The sequence below is a fragment of the Poromitra crassiceps genome (assembly GCF_964638095.1).
Source record: "Poromitra crassiceps genome assembly, chromosome: 1".
Lineage (NCBI taxonomy): Eukaryota > Metazoa > Chordata > Actinopteri > Beryciformes > Melamphaidae > Poromitra > Poromitra crassiceps.
The window spans coordinates 128794379-128819950 of record NC_139623.1 but is presented as its reverse complement, the minus strand read 5'-3'; positions in this window follow the sequence as shown (position 1 = coordinate 128819950).

The following is a 25572-nucleotide window of genomic DNA, read 5'->3' as shown; positions in this document are numbered from 1 at the left end:
TATATATATATATATATATATATATATATATATATACATATATATATATATATATATATATATATATATATATATATATATATATATATATATATATATATACACACACATGTTTCCCGGCTCTGGCACCACTTCCTCCACTGGACAGGGTGGGAGCTGCAGCCATCGAATCCCTCTGATCATTACACAAGCGTCTGCAGTGTGGCACAGCAGCATGCCATGATAGCTCCACCCTTTCATCAGCTGAGAGTGCAGAGCTGGGAGCACAAGGAGTGCATGAATAATGCAGGCTGCACATGGCTCACTTTTGAGGAGTTCACCCCCTGCGCTCTCGTCGCTGTGTTCTTCAACATGTGAGCTGATTTATAACTGAAGCCACAGAGATTCGTTCCAAAAATGATCCAACCTGTGAACATAATAGACACTTATTTTTTACAAAATGACAGTGTTGAATTTGTTTTTTACATGAATCTACTGTAATATTAGTGTTGGATTGTTTATAATAGTATCAGCGAGCCGAAGATATTTGCTTACGAATGAATTACCTACCGTAAACATTAGGTGACTTTTTTCCCTGCCCCCCCCCCCCTCTTCAAAATGCATGTAATGTATAGGATTTTGGATGGACTTTTTAGTTTTTAAACATTTTAATATAGTTACTTATTTTATTATTTTCACAGTCTAGTTTACATTTTTATTTCAATTAATGACAATGTTTTTAACATCTTTCGTCTTTTTCCTATTGTTTTAATTTACCATGATATCCTTGTAGAACATTGTTCAGCAGAGATATTTGTTGTTTGCTATGCAAATTGTTACCCCTACTATAATGCTCTTAAACTATTACTTTTATGATATCACTATCAGGGTTATATGATTGCATACAAGTCAAGAATAAATAGGTAGACCGAGTAGTTATGTTTAAACCTTGACATCAACTAGCATCTTCTTTGAAACTTGGTAAGCGAAGCAGCACTCCTCAGCTTAATTATATGAATAAATATATACTTTATGGTTCCAGCTCCTATCAGACATACAGTATATACTAATCCAAAAAGGTTCATAGTGTCTATACTTTACTTAGATTGACTGTTTTCTTTTATATCAGACACAGGTTTTTGTTCCTACCTGACATGTTTCGACGGTAATAATTCTTCAGAGGTGTCACTAGATGGTGTGTGACGTGTCTTTAACAGCTGATGTTGTTTACAGAGGCGTGATCGTCCTGTCAGATTTGACAGGACGACCACGCCCCCCCGCTGTCATTTCGCCGTTTGAGAACGCTGCTCCAGGTGGTGGAAAGCATGTAAGCCCCCTCGTCCCGGTTCATCATCGTTTGACGACGTTTGACGTTTGAGCAAGTTACCACCCAGCAACATCAACAAAAAAGAAGCCGAGGCCATAGATACACTAAAACAAAACAACAACATCACAATCCTGCCAGCGGACAAAGGAAGAACTACTGTCATCCTGGACACGGAACAATATGAAAGACAAATGATGGACATGCTAAAAGACAAAAACACATATGAAGTACTGAAGAAGGACCCAACTGAAACCAAAAAGAACAGGCTCAAGACCCTGTTAAAACCGCTGTTAAATGATAATAAAATAGACAAACAATCATTTAATTCCCACAGCCAGTATCACCCCCCGGATATATGGCACACCAAAAATACACAAACCAGGAGCCCCCCTACGACCCATAGTGGACAGCATCGGTTCTGTAACCTACAACCTATCCAAATCACTCGCAGATATTTTGAAACCACTCTTAGGACAAACAGATGAGCACTGTAAAAACGCAAGACAGCTAGCACAGGAACTCAAAACAATAAAAGTAGAAACAGATGAAATATTCATATCCCACGACATCGTATCACTCTTCACCAGAACACCGATTGAGGCAACATTACAGATAGTACAGGAACGGCTAGTAGCGGACAAAACACTCAAAAAACGCACCAATCTCACCCCACAGGACATTTCACAGTTATTGCAGTTTGTAGCTACATCCACTTATTTTCAATTTCGAGAAACAATATACCGGCAGAAAGAAGGTTTTGCTATGGGGGACCCGCTGTCGGCCATAATGTGCGGCTTTTTCATGGAAAACCTGGAAGCCAAGGCCATAACATCTGCACCTGAGCACTGCCGACCCACCCTATGGAAAAGGTATGTGGATGACATCTTGGAAAAGGTCAAGTTGGGACACACACAGGACATCACGGATCACCTAAACATCATGGACGACACTGGACAAATAAAATTTAAGCACGAGGAGGAAACAGATAAATCCATAGCTTTTCTGGACATTAAAATACATCACGCAAACGACGGCAGCATCAAAATAAAAATATACAGGAAACCAACACACACGGACCAATATCTACTTTGGACATCAGAACATCCCACAACACACAAATTATCTGTAGTCAGGACACTGTACGACCGCGCCAGCATTGTAACGGAGGAAGAGGACAAAAAACAAGAGGAACAACACATCCACAACGCTCTCAAAACCTGCCACTATCCAAACTGGGCCATAGAAAAGGGAAAACAGCAAGTCAAACAAAGACAACACACCCGTACAGGAAAAAAGAAACCGGACAATGAAACAGAAAACATAGGGGCGGTCACACTACCATACATCAGAGGCATCACTGAACGCATACAGAGAGCCATGAGAAAACGTCACATCAGTACACCAGTCAAACCACACATAAAACTCAGACAACTGCTAGTGCACCAAAAAAAGACAAAATCGACCCAAACAATAAATGCAACGTCATCTATGAGATACCATGTCAATCATGCAATAAATCGTACATAGGAGAAACAGGACGGTCATTCATCACCCGCAAAAAAGAGCACCAAAAGGAATGTGAGAAGGAGACAACAAAAAGGCAGACACGGGCTATAAAGGAACAGGCACTACAAGAAAATCTCAAATCAGCAATCACAGATCACTGCAAAAGGGAGAACCACATTATGGACTGGGATAAGGCCAAAGTCAAATCTGACAGGACGATCACGCCTCTGTAAACAACATCAGCTGTTAAAGACACGTCACACACCATCTAGTGACACCTCTGAAGAAGACGGAAGTATTACCGTCGAAACATGTCAGGTAGGAACAAAAACCTGTGTCTGATATAAAAGAAAACAGTCAATCTAAGTAAAGTATAGACACAGTCTAGAAAACAGTCAATACAGTATATACTGTATGGTTCCAGCTCCTATCAGTTATCTAACCTATCAAACCTGACGAAAGCCTAGCGCTCTGCCCCCCCCCCCCTCACTTCATCCAGTCTGTCTGTCTCCATATATAGGCTATTATTCCATATTATTATGCTTCTCAAACCAATCTAACTGCAGTTTAAATACTGCAAGCATGTAAATACGCTACACTATAGCAAGATCAAAGTGAAAAGAATGTTCTAAAGGCATCAGCTAGAAAAATATAGCCTATCCCTATATGATGAGATTAATTTTATATTGGTGAAAGTTTGTCCAGAACGATATCGTTTTCTCTCCCCTGCTGCAGGTAGAATGATGCACATAAATATACCCTACATTATGTAAAGTCATTGCATAAATGTGTTTTTATTGTAAAACTAAATGTGAAGTAGGGCCAAGTTATTGGAGCGGACATCACAGTATAGCACATGACAGTAGAAAGCGTTCCGCTGTCACTTATCTAAATCACGTTAAATCGACGACAAGAGATATATATAGGCCCAGGAGGACATATATGTTTCACATAGGGTGGTGTATTCATTTCGATGTTTCATTTGGTCCAATATTGAAATGTGTACAATTGCAGGTTGTGTTACCATTACACATTAATTTAGATCAACCTTTTATATCTATTTCGCCTCATTTGGTTGCTATTTAGTAGCCAAATGGAGAAGCACAATGCATGCTGGGACAGGCCAGACAACTTACAACTTATTTTTCCTATATGGGAAGTGTGTTGTGCCTGTCTAAGCGAGGGAGTCAGAGAGAGAGAGAGAAGGGTGACAGAGAAGAGGCAGAAGAGCACTGGCGCACTGAATAGGCCTGCTTTTCAAAAGCGCAAAGCGCTAAATGTACGCCAGGTCGGAAGATATCAGTAGGCCGGTATTTAGCGCCGACACGCCTAGTATCGCCCATTCTGGGACTGCGCCACGCCCATTCGGCCTAAAGCGCATTTGGCAGCGTAAAGCCATATTGATATCGTCCCAAAACAGGCGCAAGGCACGTTTTTTTGCGGTTAAGGCCCGTTTTAGCGCCGAAGGCCTGTGGGAGAATAGGGCCCACAGTATATACTGTATGGTTCCAGCTCCTATCAGACATATCTACTGTATGGTTCCAGCTCCTATCAGACATATATGGTTCCAGCTCCTATCAGACATATACAGTATATACTGTATGGTTCCAGCTCATATCAGACATATATATACTGTATGGTTCCAGCTCATATCAGACATATACTGTATATACTGTATGGTTCCAGCTCATATCAGACATATATATACTGTATGGTTCCAGCTCCGATCGGACATATATATACTGTATGGTTCCAGCTCCGATCGGACATATAATAGTGTATGGTTCCAGCTCCTATCAGACATATATACTGTATGTTTCCAGCTCTGATCGGACATAGATATACTGTATGGTTCCAGCTCCTATCGGACATATACTGTATGGTTCCAGCTCCGATCGGACATATACTGTATGGTTCCAGCTCCGATCGGACATATATAGTTCCAGTTCCTATCAGACATATTGGCCCCTATCGTTGCATCAGCCTATAAACTGCGCTGAGCGTCCAGCGCAGCGCAGATCAGTGGGCGTGGACCAGCCCACTCGATATCTTGGGATCGGCGCTACACGCAGCCTTAAGCATTACAAGCACGCCTTTTAAGCGTAAAATTATGCACAGTCTGCTCATTGGGGAAGTGCAGTAAACGAGTCACAAGCTTGCCTTTTAAGCTCCAATTCCACGGAGCAATCCAGTAAAACCAGACAAGCCAAGCGCTCTGCTCCCCCCCCCTCCCTTCATCCCGTCTGTCTGTCTCCATGTATAGGCTATTATTCCATATTATTATGCTTCTCAAACCAATCTAACTGCAGTTTAAATACTGCAAGCATGTAAATACGCTACACTATAGCAAAGAATGTTCTAAACGCATTGGCTAGAAAAAATGATGAGATTAGATTGGTGAAAGTTTGTCCAGAATGATAACGTTTTCTCTCCCCTGCTGCAGGTAGGATGATGCACATAAATATAGGGCTCTATTTTCCCACAGGCCTTAGGCACAGAAACTGGCCTTAAACGCAAAAAAACGCGCCTTGCTCCTGCCTCGGGAAGATAGCAACATGGCTTTATGCCCTGAAATGCGCTTTACGCGAAATAGGCGTGGCGCAGTGGCAGAATAGGCCAGAATGGGCGTTTCGGCCTTAAATACCGGCCTAATGATATCTTCCGCCCTGGCGTTAATTTAGCGCTTTGCGCTTCTGAAAACCAGGCATTAGTCAGTGCACAGCTTCTGCTCTGCTGATCTCAGTTTGTCCCCCTCTCTCTCTCTCTCTCTCTCACTCCCTTGCTCAGAGAGGCACAACACAAGTCCGATAGAAAAAATAAGCTGTTATACCATACATAGTATAACAACATGACAGTTTTTTCTAACATGACAGTTTTGAGCCCATGACATTCAGAGGCTGTTGCATCATCCTACCTGTGCAGTGAAGGCGAGAGAAAACGAGATCTTTCTTCCCAAACAAATGTTCACTGCCTGGCTTCCCTGCCACAGCCACACATGTGAAATCTCCCAGCATGCAGTGGGCTAATACATTTCGATAATAAATAGCATCCAAATTAGCCGAAATAGATAGAAAGGTAGATAGAAATAGATAGAAATAATGTGTAATGTTACCACAACATGCAATTGTAGAACATTTCAATATTGGACAAAATAAAATGGCGAAATCCAAACACAACCCTATGTGAAACATTATGTCATCCTGGGCCTATATCCCTCGTAGATTTAACGTGATTTAGATAAGTGACAGCGTAACGCGGTTCTACTGTCATGTGCTATACTGTGGTGTCTGCTCCAATAAATTGGCCCTACATCACATTTAGTTTTACAATAAAAACACATTTCTGCAATGACTTTCACCAATCTAATCTCATCATAGGGATACGCTATTTTTTTTCTAGCCGATGCATTTAGAACATTCTTTTCACTTTGATCTTGCTATAGTGTAGCGTATTTACATGTTTGCAGTATTTAAACTGCAGTTAGATTGGTTTGAGAAGCATAATAATATGGAATAATAGCCTATATATGGAGACAGACAGAGGGGGATGAAAGGGAGGGGGGGAGCAGAGTGCTTGGGGATGAAAGGGAGGGGGGGAGCAGAGCGCTTGGCTTTCTGACCGGACTGGATCGCTCCGTGGAATTGGAGCTTAAAAGGCAAGCTTGTGACTGGTTTACTGCACTTCTCCAATGAGCAGACTGTGCATAATTTTACGCTTAAAAGGCGTGGTTGTAATGCTTAAGGCTGCGTGTAGCCCCGATACCAAAATATGGAGTGGGCTGGTCCACGCCCATTAATCTGCACTGCGCCTGGCACTAAGTGCAGTTTATAGGCTGATGCAACGATAGGGGCCATAGCCTACATTATGTAAAGTCATTGCAGAAATGTGTTTTTATTGTAAAACTAAATGTGAAGTAGGGCCAATTTATTGGAGCGGACATCACAGTAGGACATAACAGTAGAACCGCGTTACGCTGTCACTTATCTAAATCACGTTAAATCTGCGAGGGATATATATAGCCCCTAGGATGACATATATGTTTCACATAAGGTTGTGATTTGATTTCACCATTTTATTTTGTCCAATATTGAAATGTTCCACAATTGCAATTGTGTTAAGAGAAATATTATTTCGATCTACCACTTACCCTCTTTAAGCTGATTTGGTTGCTATTTCTTCTCAAACGGATTTGTCTCAATGCGCCTCAATGCATACTGGGAGATTTCACATCTGTGGCGTGCCTGTCTGCTGTCTGATGCACGAGGGAGTGAGAGAGAGAGAGAACCGGCACACTTTTTTTCCAGCAGTCGTATTGTGCCTGTCTGATGAGCAAGAGAGAGGGAGTGACACAGAGAGAAGGAGGACAGAGAGTCAGATGGCAGAGGAGAGCTCCTCGCAACCAGCGCACTGAATAGGCCTGGTTTTGAAAAGCGCTAAGCCCTAAATTAACGCCAGGGCGGAAGATATCGTTAGGCCGGTATTTAAGGCCGAAACGCCCATTCTGGCCTATTCTGGCACTGCGCCACACCTGTTTGGCGTAAAGCGCATTTCGGGGTGTAAGAGAATGTGGGAGATAGGGGGCCCATAGATAGGGGGCCCATAGCCCCCTATCTTCCCAGTGGCCTTAGGCGCAAAAACTGGCGTTAAACGCAAAAAAAAACATGCCTTGCGCCTGCCTCTGGAAGATAGCAACATGGAGCCCTATCTTCCCACAGGCCTTAGGCGCAAAAACTGCCGTTAAGCGCAAAAAAAAACGTGCCTTGCGCCTGCGTGGGGGAGATGGCAACATGGTTTTAGGCCCCGAAATGCGCTTTACGCCAAAGAGGTGTGGCGCAGTGCCAGAATAGGCCAGAATGGGCGTCCCCCCTGGCGTTAATTTAGCGCTTATCGCTTTTCAAAACCAGGCCTTATTCAGTGTGGCGCGGATATTGTGCGTATTAACGCACAGCTCTCCTCTCTCCTCTGCCGATCTCACACTCTCTCCCCCTCTCTCTCTCTCTCTCCCTCTCTCTCGCGCGATGGAAAAAAGTAGTTATATCGTAGTTTTGAGCCCCTGTCATTCAGAGGCTGTTCTCTCCCCCTCTCTCTCTCGCGCGTCAGACAGGCACAAAGACCAATGGAAAAAATGTTGTTATATGGTAGTTTTGAGCCCCTGTCATTCAGAGGCTGTTGAGCCACATGTGAAATCTCCCAGCATGCATTGAGGCGAATACATTTCGAGAATAAATATCAACCAAATCAGCCTAAATTGCCTAAAGAGGTAGATAGAAATAATGTTTCTGTTCACAACATGCAATTCTCGAACATTTAAATATTGGCCAAAATGAAACATAGAAATCCAAACACAACCCTATGTGAAACATATATGCAACCCAGGTGGTATATATATATCCCTCGCAGATATAACGTGATTTAGATGAGAGACAGCCTAACACGGTTCTACTGTGATGTCCACTCTGCTCCAATAAGACATGGCTTACTTCACATTTACTTTTACAATAAAAACACATTTATGCAATGACTTTATATAATGTAGGCTATATTTATGTGCATCATCTGCAGCACTGGAGAAGAAAAGGTAGCGAGAGAAAACGGGGTTCCTCTGCCTTTCCGACATGCTGCCACTCCGAACGTTAACTTCCATTATTCGGACTGGCGGTCGTTCACCTTAGAAGCCGCAATGCCGACCTTAGGTTTAGGCGTGGGGGTGGGAGAGGTTAGGTTTTGGGTTAGGGTCTGGGGGAGGTTAGGTTTAGGCATGGGGGGAGGTTAGGTTTGACGTGGGGGCTGGGAGAGGTTAGTGAAAAACGGGGAATATAGACCCCCTTTCTGAGTGCCGATATTTCGGAGTGGCAGAACGTCGGAGTGGCAGCACGTCGGAGTGGCAGCATGTAACCAGAGAAAACAATATCATTCTAATCTGGACAAACTTTCACCAATCTAATCTCATCATGACATAGGCCACATAGGGATAGGCTATATTTTTTCTAGCCAATGTGTTTAGAACATTATTTTCACTTTGATCTTGCTATAGTGTAGCGTATTTACATGCTTGCAGTATTTAAACTGCAGTTAGATTGGTTTGAGAAGCATAATAATATGGAATATATTGGAGACAGACGGGGATGAAAGGGAGGGGGGGAGCTCAGAGCGCTTGGCTTTTCTGACCGGACTGGATCGCTCCGTGGAATTGGAGCTTAAAAGGGAAGCTTATGATTCATTTACTGCACTTCTCCAATGAGCAGATTGTGCATAATTTTACGCTTAAAAGGCGTGTTTATAAGGATTAAGGCCGCCTGTAGCGCTGACACCAAAATATCGAGTGCGCTGGTCCACACCCACTAATATGCGCTTCGCCTGGCACTAAGCGCAGTTTTTAGGCCGTTGCAATGATAGAGACCACTGTTAGGCCGGTATTTAAGGCCAAAACGCCCATTCTGGCCTATTCTGGCACTGCGCCACGCCTCTTTGGCATAAAGTGCATTTCGGGCCCTAAAACCATGTTGCTATCTTCCCTAGGCAGTAGCAAGGCACGTTGTTTTGCGTTTAACGCCAGTTTTTGCGCCTAAGGCCTGTGGGGAGATAGGGCCCATAACTTTCACAATAGTGAACAAGCACTATGAAGAACTACACACATCTCTAATGTGTTGTGACTTTACAAATAATTAGGCCTAAACAATCAATATAAAATGTATTTATTGAACATTCGTTGAATTTAACGTTTTATACATAACAAATTATGTTTTGCAGCCTTTGTATTTGTATTTATTTGTATTTATTGATTTATTTGAGGGACAGTGCACATTAATTAACATGACTGTAAACATGCCAGTGTTAGCCAAACGGCTAATTTTCAACTGATGTCCCTTGTGGAGGTTGTTACAACAGCTCATGTTGTTTTTTACAGTGCTTAATCACAAATGGGAGTTTACGGAAGTTCTACCAAGAGACGGAACTAGTTACGTCATCACATTCAATTATCCAATAACAGCCTGCCATTCGTCCAAGCGGTCTGGTTAAAAGGAGTGCCCCTCCTACCTGTCTATTGCTCTTGTCTCCTATGCATTGCAGCATCAAAGCATGTCAGACTCACCAGCTCCAGGTCGGATGACCCACCGACGTCGCTTCGCCGCAGCTCAAGGCTCTCCTCTCCTGTCGACTTCTCCACTTGGTCAGTCTTCCAAGTCAGACCAGCTCTGATCGGTCTGGGCATACGTGAGTCAGTCTTGAGCTTGATTCCCCTCAAACATTCAGTCGCTGTTTTCCTCATTCACAATTGTAGCGAGCCCAAATCGTGGGTAGCTATCGCTAAACGCTAATGTTTTCATCACGCTGCAGAGAAGCGCTCATTCATGTTGGGTGTGTAATCTTAGAGCAGTCTGTTCGAGTTAAACTCACATTCAACACTGCACCAGCAGACTACACTTCCCAAACATGCAGCAGCAAAATGGCCGCTCATTACCACGAGATTGAGTGCACCTGGAACAAGCCACTCACTCACCAGCTGACTCACTCAGTCAGTCAAGTCAGGCAACCAGAAGCACAGAAGGCAGAAGCACCCAGAAGCACCAAAAACCTCTACTCAGTTTCATTCTAGAGACTCCAATGGTCGGTGATTATGGGTTACATTTTGGTTTACATTCCTGTTGCTGCTTAAATGTCGGACGAAATGCTGATTAATTTATTGGGTAAATTGTTTAAAATTCAATTGGAGGAACCATCGTATTGCATTGCAGCACTGATTCATGTTGGGTTTGCATCTTTAAATTCATATTGTGGTTTATAGTTAATCAGTTAAAAGAATAAGTCACGAAAGTCCAATCAGGATAATCAAATTTCCCCGTGTCTAATCAGGTCCCGAGTCCTATCGGGGATCAAATTGTGTAATATTAAGGTTTTGATATTTGAAGGACCCCAGTGGAAATAAGCAGGCTTCTAGTTTGTAACTTTAAGCTGCTTTACTGGGTTATCCTTGGATCATTTTACTTTGTTTTACATATTGTGTACTTTTTTACTACTGTATCAATTGTAAATTTGTAATGGTTTTTATGCATTTCTTGATCCGAAATAAACCAACCAATCAAAACATCATCAAATAGTCCCAGGTTCAAGCCAACAAGCAAATCCTTTGCTGCGGCTGCATTTAATGTGCAATCCCAGAGCAATCTGTTCCGGCTAACAGTGGCCGCTTCCCTCCCGTGTGCAATTGGGGATCATCAAAACATGCACGTAGTATCAAACAAACATTTGTCCCTGGTTTCAGTCAAACGTACGGCACTACTCCTGCACTCATTTCAGGCCGGGGCCAACAAGCAACTCTGTATATGTTGCTGCGGCCGCATTTTTCTCCCGGTTCCAATCGGGTTTAACAACATGCCTCAGTAGTCCCAGTTCAGCCAACAAGCAAGTCCATGTTGCTGCGGCTGTGTAGTCCCAGTTCAGCCAACAAGCAAATCCATTTGCTGCGGCAGTTCTAGCCTACAAGCAAATCCATTTTGCTGCGGCAGTTCTGACCAACAAGCAAATCCATTTGCTGCGGCTGTGTAGTCCCAGTTCAGCCAACAAGCAAGTCCATGTTGCTGCGGCTGTGTAGTCCCAGTTCAGCCAACAAGCAAATCCATTTGCTGCGGCAGTTCTAGCCTACAAGCAAATCCATTTTGCTGCGGCAGTTCTGACCAACAAGCAAATCCATTTGCTGCGGCTGTGTAGTCCCAGTTCAGCCAACAAGCAAGTCCATGTTGCTGCGGCTGTTTAGTCCCAGTTCAGCCAACAAGCAAATCCATTTGCTGCGGCAGTTCGAGCCAACAAGCAAATCCATTTTGCTGCGGCAGTTCTGGCCAACAAGCAAGTCCATTTGCTGCGGCTGTGTAGTCTCAGTTTCCAGTCTACAAGCAAGTTCAGCCAACAAGCAAATCCATTTTGCTGCGGCTGTAGTATCAGTCTCTAGCCAACAAGCAACTCGGTCCATGTTGCTGCGGCTGCATTCCTCTCCCGGTTCCAATCGAGTTTAACAACATGCCTCTGTAGTCCTAGTTTCCAGCCAACTTTTCTTTTTCATACCATGTTTCCTCTCCTATGCATCCAATCTATTGGTCAAATTCTAGTCATTTAGATAAAGTATAACCCTTGTAAACTTTCCGGTCTATGCTAAGTAGCGCGCAAGCTTCTCAGTTAGCCACCGACTTCCATGCTATACTGCGCATGCGCGTGGCTGGTTTAGCGTTGCCAAAGAGTGTATAGCAAAGCAAGATGCGACACATTCGGTCGGTCTTCCGCTGCATGCTTTCAGGCAAAAGTAATAAATTTAGATCCATTAAGCCTAGTGCCAGAGTAGCAGTCCTCCAAACTCCTTGCTTTGGCTAATCCAGGGCTGCCAGATGCAAAGTTCCCTCACGCAGAAGCGAGGTATTCCAACTTTTAACACGGATTTCTTTCAAAACACCGCAGCTTGCATTTCCGGGTGACGTGATTACCCAGAGACCAGAGCAGCACCAAGCATGATGGGAAATGTAGTTCATTGCTTTACTTCAGCATTCACAAGGCACATGTTAAATGCAGTATGATGTGGATCATTGTTCCTTTGCATTGCACCGTAACACGGGCATCACGTTTCAGATTTTGCTGTTTATCTGTCATTAATGTGATAACAATTATCCTTGCAGGTATTGTATTATTATTATTATATTATTTCCTTACAGCAAGCAGCTCATAGGCTACATTCTCAGTGAATCACATCACATTTGCAAGTCATTTTCTAAATTTGCATTCTAAAATTGTGCGTTATCTTGCCTCAGCAGTTTATAATGTCATTAATGTCTCTAACTAACCCAAAACTTTTTCCAGGTTTAACCAATATATATATATATGGGTTCGGTGGTGTTTTTGTTTAGAATTTTGGCCAGAATTTCACATCTGAGACCAAACTGCTAGATATTCTACAATCTTCATCAATTTCACAAGGTGCCCTCTATGGGTTCAAACCTGCTTTTGCGGGGCCTCAATTAAATGGATTTTGGTATATCGTTACGTTACGGGGTTTTACACGTGGTGTTCTTCAATGTGAATCGTATATCGGCTTCGTTTTATGCATTAAAAAGCATCGTGAGCCGTTCGGGTGTTTGGATAATGTAATGCAGCAGGGGTAGTCAGCTATTGTGGCTAATGCAGCAGCTAACATTACTTTTCATGGCGGTAAAATGGCACTGAATGACCAAATTGTATAACTTTTAACCATTTCGAATATCATTGTTCCCATAAGGGCCACCAGCATTGGTTAGTTGTCTATAACGTGACTATATTTATAACATGCTCCGGACGGAATCAGGTCTGAACAGTCAAAGAGGAGAAGCTGCTCTGCCTTTGTTTCAAGCGAGGCAGAATGCCGTCCTGCCAGAAATCTGTAAGAAGTGTCATTCAATTGCAAACTTCAGCAATCTGCCATTTTGGTTCATAGAAGACCACCTTCGAGTGGATGCCATGTCGCTATGACTGGTTGTATTACTTGTTTTGTTTTATATTATGTTAATATTGGTTTTGTTATGTATTAAGTTTTTGTTTTAGTTTGCTTTAGAATTCTGTTGTAGTTCGGGTTGAATTACTAGTTTTGTTCTGTAATCATTGTAGTTATGGGTTGTATTATTTGTTTTGTTTTGTACTACTTTTGTGTATGTTTTGTTTTGTTTTGTGTTTTAATTCCGTGATGCATTTTGTCAATATGCATTATGTCAATGTAAACTTATAGTTATTATGTTGTATGCATCATGCCATGTTTTAATTATGCTGTTTTAATATATTTTAGGACCCCAGGAAGAATAGCTTTCACTATTGTGATAGCTAATGGGGATCCAATAAAACAATAAACAATAAAACAATGATCATCCTAGTGGTCCCCCTCTGGTTCAAGCCAAAATGGCACCAGGGCAGTTGTTTAAAGCATAAAGAGTGTCATATCTTGCCTTCATATTCTTGTCTGCAGCCAGCTTTAGCAGCTGGCGTTAATTCACATTGAGAAGCTCACATGCTAATGGCTTCACGATGTGCATCATTGTAGAGGTTCTTTCACTCAATTCATTAATAAACCAGCTTCAGCAGCTGGCATTCAGGCATGTAATCCTCATATGCCACATCAAATTGTTGTATGGTTTATTCTTTACTTAAATGGTGTTCTTTCTTTTTCAGCAAGCAGGCCGAATCAGTAATCTGGGTGAACGCTCTCTTCAAAAGAAGAGATCACTGATGTGGCTCCATCAGTGGTTTTTGGGGGGTATTTTTAGAGGTGAATGGCACAGAAAAGTGGCACCACGAGTTCCCCACTTCCTCCCAGTAGGGAATCGATCTTCCTCTACAAGATTCACTCTGGTATGGCAAATGTATACGAAACTACAGTCTCGATCATAAACAAAAGGTGCTTCTCCCAGTCCACTGTGGCTTTAAGGTGCAGTGCAGTATCACACGGGTTTCTGTCAGGCATAACTGGTCAGGTCAGCAGAGCTCATTCCCCGGTCACAGTGCAGTAGATTCAGCAGAGCACATCCCTGGTCACAGCACAGTGGCTTCAGCAAAGCATATCCCCGGTCACAGCACAGTGGCTTCAGCAAAGCATATCCCTGGTCACAGCTCAGTGGCTTCAGCAAAGCATATCCCCGGTTACAGCACAGTGGCTTCAGCAAAGCATATCCCCGGTCACAGCACAGTGGCTTCAGCAAAGCATATCCCCGGGCACAGCACAGTGGCTTCAGCAAAGCATATCCTGGTCACAGCACAGTGGCTTCAGCAAAGCTTATCCCCGGTCACAGCACAGTGGCTTCAGCAAAGCTTATCCCCGGTCACAGCACAGTGGCTCCAGCACTCCTCCCCGGTCACAGCACAGTGGCTTCAGCAAAGCATATCCCCGGTCGCAGCCAGTGGCTTCAGCAGAGCATCACCTTGCCTCATCCAAACAGTACACGAGAGTCGCCATTGTTCCTGCCTCAATTCAGAGCTTTCCAGGGCGAATCCAGTTTTCCAGTTCCTTATCACTCATCACATTTTCTGTTGCCAGTGCTCCCCTTGTCTGTCTCTGTCGTCATAGTGTGTGTCTGTTGAATCTAGCAAACTGCAACCCCCGGCATCCTAGGCCTAGCTTCACCCGCTGTGTTGACCCTTCTTTCCCTAGGCAATGCTCTAACCCTTCGGTTTGCCTACTTCTCAAAGGTTCAAGGCGCACCTACTCTTCCATCACCCTGGAGATCCTGCTCCTCTCGGTCTCGTTTCCTCTAACCATGTACCCCCTTTCCCCAGGTCTTCCTCAAACACCTGGTTCTCTCACTTGCCCTCCCTGCTGAAACACTGTGGGCTTCCTCCCCACTATTACTCTTCTTACTCCCTAAGAATAGGATCAGCAACCATATCCATCATGCAGGGGTACCGGGATCCCAAACTCCTGGGAAGGCTGTCCTCTGGCACTCATGCCTCTCACGTGAGGCCTTATCCTACCTCCGGCCTCAAGGCCCAGAAATCCATGACTCTTAACACATTGAGTGCCACAGGGCTTCAGTAAAATTGTCTGGAGCCTGTGCCAGGTTCACTTCCATTCAGTTGAAAACAGCTATATAATTTTTTCTATTAGGGGTATATTGACAGGACTGGACTCAAATGAAACATTGGACACTCCTGCTTCTCTCAAAGAAGAAATTTTGTTTCTAGACAGTTCCATTATGAAATGACAGCCTCTGCAGGAAGAGCACTTTCAAGGGTTTTCTGCTGTTTTTTTTTACTTTCCGAGATAAACACACTTTTATGTAAACAAAGGTCACAGAATGAATTCTGCTTCAAGTATGATAAAATGCTATACCTAAATGAAAGGTTGGAATGTCTACTTTACCTTGGGGGAAAAAGTATGTAAAAAGAATGTTTCATTGATTTTTTACAAATATTTGAACACCGCTTAGTCCAACTTCAAGACGCTGCTTTTTATGGCATCAAGGTGTATGTTGCAGGCCATCTCTCCATAAAGAAACATGATATCAACTTTTTTTTTTGTGATGATGAAAGTACACCTCCTAAGCTTTCATTTGGTGTGTAACAATCAAATATTCCACCACAACATTTCATGCAGTGTATTCTTTTCTTCAAAAAAACCTTCAAAGTAGTTTCAAAATAAAACACATTTTTATGCATAGTATTTTCATAATAGCCCACAGAATGAATTCTGCTTGATAAAATGCTATTCCTAAATGAAAGGTTGGAATGTCTACTTTACCTTGGGGGAAAAAGTATGTAAAAAGAATGTTTCATTTATTTTTTACAAATATTTGAACACCGCTTAGTCCAACTTCAAGACGCTGCTTTTTATGGCATCAAGGTGTATGTTGCAGGCCATCTCTCCATAAAGAAACATGATATCAACTTTTTTTTTTTTGATGATGAAAGTACACTTCATAAGCTTTCATTTGGTGTGTAACAATCAAATATTCCACCACAACATTTCATGCAGTGTATTCTTTTCTTCAAAAAAACCTTCAAAGTAGTTTCCAACTAAAACACATTTTTATGCATAGTATTTTCATAATAGCCCACAGAATAAATTCTGCTTAGAGTTGAACAAAATGCAATACCTCAAACGAAAGGTTGGAAACTCAACTCAAGTCAATAACAACAAGTATGTGAAAAGAATCTTCCATTTATTTTCTACAAATATTTGATTCCAGCTTTTTTTTTTTTTTTTTTTTCAAAAGAACCAACACATTTTATGAAAAAAAGGCATACACATGACTGATGCTATTACTGTGTTACAACTGCTACTATTCTTGTTACAGTAATGACACTGCTATTGGACGGCTTGACAACAGTCAGACAGCAGGCAGTTTGTGTTTGGAGGTAACGTTACTGTAGTCTTGAAGGACTGAATCCCGCTACAGCTTTCTCTCCAGTGTCTCTACTTTTCAACTGTCAAAGCAAATCAACATACTAAAGCTTGATGGACTGCCCACACACTCGTTGACACTAACTAAACTAAACTAAACACTGCATCACTGGCTGAAGCGGGGGTGGGGGGGTGGGGGGGTGGGGGGTCGGGGAAAGTATCACTGTGAGTGATACTCAAAGTAGCACGGGTAGAGGCAGAGAGGTACGTGGTCACAGCCAGGGCAAACGTACTTGGTCTCTTTTCTGAGTCCCTTGGCTGCGCAGTGCGCACATTTTCGATAGATTGTTTTTGTTTTGGTGGCTGGGTCTGCCACTGGCAGTGGCACGTGCCCCGCGAAGTCCACATCCAGCCTCGCTGAAGCGGACCTTTTGCGTGGGTGGGCTGGTGCTCTTCCTGGAAGAGGAGGTTGGGGAGGGGCTGGAGGAGGAGGGGGATCTGCGGTCCAGGACTTGAGCACAGACAGGATGAAGTCTTTTAGGGTTCTGCAGCTGGTCGTTGGGTTGCGTGCCTTGTACACAATGAAAGCATTGCTCATTGCGATCTGCATCAGGTACATGACGAACTTAGAGCTCCATTTTGCAGTCTTCCTGATGAAGGGGTAATAGGAGATCTTCTGGTCCAGGCGATCCACACCACTCATGTACTGGTTGTACTCCACCACGCATGCTGGCTTCCTCTGGGGGACTCTCTCACTGTTTCCTTTTTGTCTCACCGCCACAGTTGTCATCTCATCCTGGTGGAACGTCGAAATCATCCGGACGATGCGTTTGTCTCGCCATGCCAGGACCATCACTGTGTCATTGTGACGAGCGCGGTGTTCACCTACTGCCAGGTCAGACGTGGTTACCTCGCGGATGGACGGCGGTTCTCCCCTGTTGACACGGAGTGTGCCAGCTGAGTGGATCTGGAGGCCGAGGAGAAGACGACACATTGACTCGCTGTTGTAGAAGTTGTCCATCCACAAGCGATATCCAAACCCCTCGAGGCCGGCAATCAGGAAGCGCACGGTGTCCTGCAGGGTACTGTGAGTTCCACAGTATGGCTTCATGGCGTAGCAGTAACCATTGGCTGAATCACACAGAATGTAACTCTTGATTCCGTACTTGGTGGGTTTGGCAGGATTGTATACACGGAAACGTAAACGTCTTCGAAAGTGCAGCATCCCTTCATCCACCGAGATGTTTTGTGACGGCTGGTACAGCTCCTTGAATTTGGAGAGGAGCAGATCAAGGACAAGACGAACCTTGTGGAGCCGGTCGCTGCCATCGACCTCCCGATTGTCGCTGAAGTGGAGAAACCGCCAAATGAGCTGGAACCTGTTGCGTGGCATTGTGCTCCCGAAGTATGGTGTTTCAAGCGCCAGATCAACAGACCAATACTCGGCCCAACTCGGCTTCTTGACGATGCCAGTAAGGAAAAGCAATCCCAGAAACCGCTTCAGCTCCACCAGGGTCAGCGGTTGCCAGGCGTTTACCCTGGAGTATGGCAGACGCAGCTCCTCTATGACAGCAATACACTGTTCCGCGTACTTGTTGGTCTGATCAACAATCAGCAACATGAGCTCGTCACAGAGGAACAGTTCCACAAAGTCGACAGGCTTGTCGGACTGCAGTGATGCTGCCGCACTGGGACCTGGCACTGCGGTGAATGGCAGCGTTTTGGGGCTCCAGTCAGCCATATCCCGCCAGCTCGGAGGATCCAGGGAGGGACGAGACTTGCCCGCTGAAAACAATGAAATAAAAGGTTTTTCTTCAGACAATTGTGATATGTAAACAAGCTGTCTTTTTGACAAAATCCAATAATCTTCTCACCTCTTTTGCTTGAAGATGCCGGCAGATGCTGCTCTTCTTCCTCCTCCTCCTCCTCCTCCTCCTCCTCCTCCTCCTCCTCCTCCTCCTCCGACTCTTCTGTATAGTAAAAGTGAGTTTATAAAAATATATTGACATTTCTTGAAGGAAAAAAAGTTTGTTTTCAATATCAGATGAATAATTGTAATTCTAAAATGGCCTTCATCTCACCATCACTGGAGCTCAAGCGCGCACGACGTGTGACGCTGGGGGGACGTGTGACGTCGTCGTCTTCTTCCTCCGAGCTGTGCTCCAACTCTGAAATTGAATATTTTACATGGTATTATTAGTATGCTAACTAATTGCAGGATCGTTATTCTTACCAAGCTTTGTGTTGACGAAAATAAATTGATGAATAATAAAAGGTGTGTGGGTGTGTTTATTTTATTTTTTACATTTCTACCTCCTATTTTTCTCCTGCTTCTTTTTATTATTAGACATTACATTACGGCATTTGGCAGACGCTTTTATTCAAATCGACTTACAATATCAGAACTTACAATATCACATTTTTGTCAACAATCGAGAAGTCATCTATGCATACAATCGTCTGGCATTTACAGCTTTAGTAGTAATAGTTTCCTGTAAAGGATCAATAAAGTAGGCTATCTATAGCCTATATGTAGGTTCTAACCTCTGGAAGCCGCCTCGTCCAAGAATGTTCGCCTCTTAGGTCCAGGGCCAGGGGGCTGCCATTCCTCATCTCTGGCGTCATCAGGAGATGATGAAGCCGTCTCCTCGGGCTCATCCGTGTCTGTTTCAGGGAGATCTCTCTCCCGAACAGCACGGCTGAGAGCCTGTTGCAGTGTGAGCTGCCCAGGCCCTGGGAGCGGCCCACCACGCTTACGCCTGGCCTTGGGCATGACAGCTAATCTAACTAACGCTAGTCTAACTGTACACTAACGCTAATCTAAGACTAACGCTAGTCTAACGCTAGTCTAACACTAACGCTAGTCTAACAAAACAGACACACAAGACAGACAGACAGACAGAGACACACAGACATTTTTTTTTTGTTTTTTTGTTTTTTTTTACACAGATGCTATCTACCCTGACCTAACTAACGCTAAATGCTAACTGCTAAATCTAACACAGGCACACTCGCTAGCACACTCAGACACACCCGACACAACCCACCCACGCACGCACTCACCTCACACCAAGCACTCGAATCCACTCACTACACAATCTCACAAACTAATCTAAAATCGCTATGCTACTAAATTCTACTAAATGCTACTAAATGCTATAAATCTATTCTCTTCTTCTGCTACGGATACTGCTAATGCTACTGCTACTGACCAACCTACTCTACAAAGAGCCTCTGAGCGTCGCAAGGTTTTAACGTGGCTGCACTGCGCAGCTGCGATGTGATTTTTAAGGTGGCGCCGTGTGATCCCTTGAAGGGATTCATGCTCACTGGCTGGGTACGACCTTAAACAGAAGAATTATGGAATAATATGAATTATGATTTTAGGACGTCCACAGACGTCCTTGGCACTGAACGTTACTTTTTTTTAGGACGTCCACAGACGTCCTTGGCACTGAATGTGTTAAAAGGTAAAATTCATAATCATAATTCGACTTGCAATTACTGCCGATCTAATCCATGGCTTTTTAAAAGGTAAAATCCATCGTTAAACTTCATTTGCAATTACTGGTGGTCTGGGGTGGCCTGTTCACTCCATGCATTGTACATTAATCTCACTCTCATTTCTGTCTACTAAAGTAGCCTGTGTCCACTTAACTATCAGGCTCACATCAGCACTGCCCTGGTAAGTCCATAATTACATTTCTCTAAGTCTTGTCAAATTACTTTTGGGGAGGGTTCCGACGCCCCTGCCAATCCATGGCAGGTCCGCCGTCACGTGGCTGATCATCCGTCACGTGGCCGATTCCCGGTCACGTGGCTGATCCCCCTTTTGGCCAAGGAGCTCTCCGCCAAAGACAATCTTACATTCAATAAATCTTGTTAAATCTTACATTCAATAAATATTGTTAAAGCTTGGTCGGCGTTGTGTGTAGTCTCTTAAGGTAGAAATGGGAGTTTACGGAAGTTCTACCAAGAGACGGAACTAGTTACGTCATCACATTCAATTATCCAATAACAGCCTGCCATTCGTCCAAGCGGTCTGGTTAAAAGGAGTGCCCCTCCTACCTGTCTATTGCTCTTGTCTCCTATGCATTGCAGCATCAACCCACCACCTCCCCGGCTTCCACCCCAGTACCACCAGGTGAAGGCTCCTTTCCTAGAGGGGGAGGGTTCCGACGCCCCTGCCAATCCATGGCAGGTCCGCCGTCACGTGGCTGATCATCCGTCACGTGGCCGATTCCCGGTCACGTGGCTGATCCCCCTTTTGGCCAAGGAGCTCTCCGCCAAAGACAATCTTACATTCAATAAATCTTGTTAAATCTTACATTCAATAAATATTGTTAAAGCTTGGTCGGCGTTGTGTGTAGTCTCTTAAGGTAGAAGTTCACATCTTCACATGCTTTTAAATGGTCTTTCCCATAATGCATTGGTCTTCTTTTAAGCACTTCCCCACATAACAGGCAATTCTCCAGGTATGAAAAGTTAAATTATAGGCCTACAGCATATAAAGCATTCAGTTAATCAATGCCTAATGATGTTAGACAGAGCAGTGCAAATTAATAACATTAGTTTGATTGAGCTCAGCACATGAACCTTCAATCATTGTTACTCCACAACAATAATGTCAGGCATAATCTGACTAACTGATTTAACAAGCAATTTACCATTTGCAACCTCTATTCTTCGTTTTTTCTGGTTATTTGTGAAGAACTGACGAATGTGAACTGGCGTCTTCTGCTCAGAAATTGTCACGTTGTCTTAATTGTGTGAAGAAGAAAATCACCTGCATGCCGTAGTTCACCCTCTGGCGTTTTGCGAATAATAAAACATTTTGTGAATTTGCCGCCGGCAGCCAGGCCAGGGGTACAGATCTCGGCATAACAAACACCAGTATGTTTCTAGATAGTTTTCAACATGGTCGTATTGGCTTTATACAGTAGCACCTGGACTATTCAAGTCGCACCTAATGTTACAACCTTTACTTGATCGGAGGGAAATCAATCATTTCTCTTACACAAGTGATTCACTCTTCAGTTGTAAAACGGTAGGCCTATATGATTTTCCCCACTCCTGACACACATTTTTAACCAACCTACGTTCAGCTCACCATGAGCTGGTCTCCAAATGCGCATTGCGCATAGCTGGCACAATGGCACCGTCAAGTTGTTTGAGGGGAGCGCTGTCTGGGCAGGCAAGCACAGCTCGAGAAAGGCACCAACCCAAACCCCACCACCTCTTGAAATCCCGACAGGTGCTTCCTACTTCAGGTGATTGTGTGATCAAAGGATCCGACAATTAAATAAATAACTTGCACAGAGGATTTTGGTATTTTACAATTAAACTTGGGTTTGACTTTGTTGCAATTTGAAAAAGGACAAACTTTGAACTTTTGCACTGTGATCTGTCTGAGCACCATCACCACAGATGATGTGAAAGTAGTTGAAGAATCACTCTAACGTTTCCCCCCCTCACAGATGATACCAAAGCTCATGCAAAGCTTAGCAAGTCATGTAATACAACATGCCTGGCAAGAACGGCTTGTGCTTCATTAACCTACAGTGCATAGGCTCTGTGCTCAAATTGATTAAAAAGCATGTCAGAAATACAACAAAACAGAGCTGGTTGGAATGTTGAAGAGACATGTTGAAAATGAAGTGGGGAGTTCAAGTTAAAGGTACAAATGTAGCTTATGCTATGGCACGTCATTGTGATATGGCCTTGGATAAATGTAAGCCCCAAACCGTAAATCCATAAAAAGTCATCAAACAGACATCTCCATTGACCCCACCCTCCCCGGTTTATCGATTAACATACCATTTCATTTGAATAATGCCCATGAAAGGGAGCTCTTTCAAAACCAACCATGCGTGCGTAATTTGAAAAGCTATCATGATACTGGAGATATCACCTTGTCACATCAATATTCTGCAGCCTTCATTAGTGGTGACATTTAATGACTTCTGAACTGTTCAATCTATGATGCACATCTTAAAATGTCAGGTGTAATATAATCTGACCTTTCACAAGCATTTAGACTCCGCCTCCTCCGCTGGCACTTGTACGAGTAACCGCCATGCTGTCTGTGTGTTTGCAGCTGCTTTCGAGCTGCATGTGAATGCTTCTTATAGACAGTGTGTGCTCCTGCTGGTGTCTGTGTGTTTGCAGCTGTTTTCCAGCTGCATGTGAATGCTTCAGACAGTGTGTGTTCCTGCTGGTGCCTGTGTGTTTACAGCTGTTTTCCAGCTGCATATGAATGCTTCTGAGAGACAGTGTGTGTTCCTGCAGTAGCCTGTACCACGAAACAAGATTACTGGCTTAGCGAGGTAACTTCAGGTTTAACCCTAGTTTTGCCGTACCACGATGCTAGTTAACTTCTTATCGAGATAGATCACCATAGTAACTTACTGTATGCTCTATGGCTAACCTGCTTTGTAGCAGGTGAAGTTCAGAGGATAAGATCAAAACCTATGAAAGACCCACGTGCTTACCAATCAGCTCTCTGGAAACAGCGAGTCACCATTCATATGGTCCCCATATGAAAAATACATTGCATTCAAATGAAAAAGAAAAAGAAAAAAGAAAAAAAAAGGCTCCTGTTGAATTAATCAAGGACTAAAGCCTTGCACTTGTTGCTAGTGTTGTGACGTTCGCGAACGACCCGAATCTATTGAATGGCTCTTTGCTATGAACGAAGGGAACCTAGTCCTACTTGAGAGCCGTTCGTTTTAATGCTGTGCCCAAATTTCACTGCCTGCCGCTCCCCAGCACACACACAGGTTAGACCTCCCTCCCTCCCTCTGCTAGTCCGCTGAGCAGGGAGCATGGGGCAGGGAGGATAGGTCGGGTGCACTCGTTAGGCGCATGCTCTAGCTGGCCTGGGTGGGCGGACTCAGCTTAATATCAAAACCGGAGTGCATCTGCTGACTTTCTGGGTAGCGAAGTGTTGCATGAATTGCATCACAGCCAACTTTCAGCTTAGTCAGTAAATTCACTGACTAAATAAGCAGATGATATGGTGTCACCTTGTGTAATGTTTACAATGCCGTTTATTGACATTAGGTCTGGAAATACTGTATGAGTAATTTAATGCTGCTGCAGTCCACTGATGCAAAATGAAATAGTGGTGGGTCTAATCAAATCTGATCCAAATCATACCATATCATTATATTAGTGATTTCTCAGAGAAACAGTAGTGCGCGCCCCATTAAAAAAAAAAAAAGGGAACAAGGAGCCGCTATTTTGAACGGCTCTCAGAAAGGAACGGAGCCATAAGATCCGGCTCCCTTCAAAGAGCCGTAATTCCCATCACTACTTGTTGCAGGCTACATTTAAATTAAGCCCTACTTACCACTTTGGAATATGTTTTTATATATTCGTTTTTGTGCTCTCAAGTAGCCTAGATACGTTGTTTGACCCCGCCGATCGATTGCAGCTGAATGGTGAGTGGAGAAATATCACTAAACCGGCATAAAAAGGTTACATAAACGTCTCCAAAGTGCACGGTGCCGTGTGCGCAATGGAGCTGAGGCTGACGTTGGGTTGGAAATGGTCATACTTGATAGAATAGCCTACTACATCTAAGCAATTTAATATGGGATCGCCTGCACACACATTATTCATATCTAGGCTACTCCTGCATTTTGCAGCTGCAACTGTGTTGCTTTTGGCCTGTATGATGTGATTGAACTTCATATTTCCAGCATCATTATATGAAATATGGAGATATGCGACTCTGCTGACAATAGCCTATATATGTGACCACAAAATAGGCAATTTTTTATAAATGAAATCTATGCCCGCACATACCGTGTCGATTCAGTTCAGAAGCCTTTTTTAATTTTATTATCATTCTTTTTTTTATTGATAGCCTATAGGAATTATTCAATCAGTGCGACTAAACACATCATGAGATCATTATTATTCATTGAGCCTAAATGGTCTATACACACGGATTTTGGACTGAGATAGATTACACATTGTTTCCACTCGCAAAAAAGACATGCCGGTTTTATTGAGTTTATTGAGAGGGTGAATTGAGCTGCTGTAGGATACGTGGAGGCAGAAACCGCTCTTCAAATAAATGACTGATGTGAATAAAAGTGGTAACTTTATTCATTCGGGAACAGACTAATAATATCCAATGCGGATTTTGATTCTGACATAGTAATAGTTGGCTTTGAATGAATGAAGAAATAGGCGTGTCTGGCGCTGTAAAAGCTACGGCTCTGAGCTGGAGCGGTCCATATTGCATTGTGATTGGCTAGTTGTTAAAAACCACGCCTCTTTTGCGGGCACGAGCTCATGTGCACGGGCATTTTCATGTGCACGCGCTCTCAACTTGATTAGAAAAACCTGGTTCCACTTAACGAGTGGCGATCATTCGTGGTACAAGTTAACTACAATCAAGCTTATCTGGTTTAGACAAACCAGATCAAGGGACAGATCCTGGATCTTCTTATCCAACATTTGTGGTATAGCCTACTGGTGTCTGTGTGTTTGCAGCTGTTTTCCAGCTGCATGTGAATGCTTCTTATAGACACTAGTGTGTGTTGCTGCCGGTGTCTGTGTCATGCTTTTTTGTCTCTACGTGTGTGTTGCTGTTGCTTTCGCACAGCCCTCATTAACAGCTTGGGCTCAGTAACAGTGTGAGTAGGGCAACAGAGGCATGTTTGCATAACCTCTTCCTTTAGCCAAGTCACTCTGTATAAACAGGGATAATTACCAGGGCTTACTGTCAAGATACGACGATCCACCATCGCCACAGGCAGATGATGAACAGCAACCAAATGTACTGGGACTACCAAGTGTGCACGTCTACAGGCACGCACGTGCGCACGGACGAGCATGTGTGTGCGCGCGCACGCACGCACGCACGCACGCACGCACGCAGGCACACACACACAGACACACACAC